The 976-nt window shown below is 52.2% G+C and overlaps 1 protein-coding gene across 1 annotated transcript in view; it reads right to left on the bottom strand.

Annotated features, from left to right (window-relative positions):
* The window catches only part of FKBP15 (FK506 binding protein 15, 133kDa), a 69,422-nt gene that overhangs the window by 7,983 nt on the left and 60,463 nt on the right, over positions 1-976 (bottom strand). The gene's annotated exons all lie outside the window — the stretch shown is intronic.

Genomic DNA, 976 nt, shown 5'->3' with positions numbered 1-976 from the left:
GTGAACGTGAAGTTCATATAGTTTGTCCTAAAACTATAGTGGGACATCGCTGGTCATGAACAGAGACACTGAAGGCTGTTGCTGTGGCGAGGACAATATTAAATAATGAGCAGCACTTTGACAGAAGGGTTAGCCACAATGGCTACCTATCAAGGGCAGGCAAGCTGTGGTAAGTGTGCCCAAGACTGCTTAAAGACCATTTATTGAGGGGTTCCGGTCAAGATGGCGGAATAAACGGTCCCCAGGGTCACTCTCTCCCACTAATCAACCAAATTTACAACTATAAAAATGTAACATCAGCCAAGCCGGGGCCGCTGGAGCTCGGGGGAAGAGGAGGAGAGACCTACAGAGTTCATGAAGGCGGGAGAAACCACAATGAGAGAAAGAAAAAGCTGCTCTGAGCATTTTGGGCCGCAGCTGTTTTAAGGCTCAAGCTGATGAGCGTGGAGCAGGAGCAAGCAGAAGCTGCAGCTGTGCCCTTCAGATGCAGTTACTTGGAGGCGACAGGGGAGAAGAGGGCCTTGGTGGCCCCCAGGACAGCAAGACCACTAATAGGGTTCCCGTGGATCCACGCAGGAGTGAGGAGCCAGAACAACCAGAAAAAGGGGAGCCACTCAGAGGCTGGTGAGTCATTACAAGGGATGGCACCAGGCCCGTCCCATGGTAAGTGTTTGGAGCGTGGGCGGTGGGGGGGAGACGGGTCCACCAGGGGAACACTGGGACACAGCAAGGACAGACATCCTGCCCCCCAATCAGCACAGGACCACTCAGAGGAGACTGGTCAGGAATACAGAATTGCATGGGGTGCAGTTTGATGAGAAAACTCAGGCCCACATCAGAGATTCTACAGGACACAGATCCACCGAGTGTCTGGAGAGCCGGAAGTACCTATAAGGTCCCTGAGCTGCACAAAAAGCCTTCCCTAGAGAAACAGCAACAAAGCAGCAATTTAAACAACCACACAGCTCAAGTACTG

The sequence above is a fragment of the Galeopterus variegatus genome, unplaced genomic scaffold, assembly GCF_000696425.1.
Source record: "Galeopterus variegatus unplaced genomic scaffold, G_variegatus-3.0.2 Scaffold437, whole genome shotgun sequence".
NCBI lineage: Eukaryota > Metazoa > Chordata > Mammalia > Dermoptera > Cynocephalidae > Galeopterus > Galeopterus variegatus.
The sequence above is the reverse complement of the archived record's forward strand: the minus strand, read 5'-3'. Positions and strand labels throughout refer to the sequence as shown.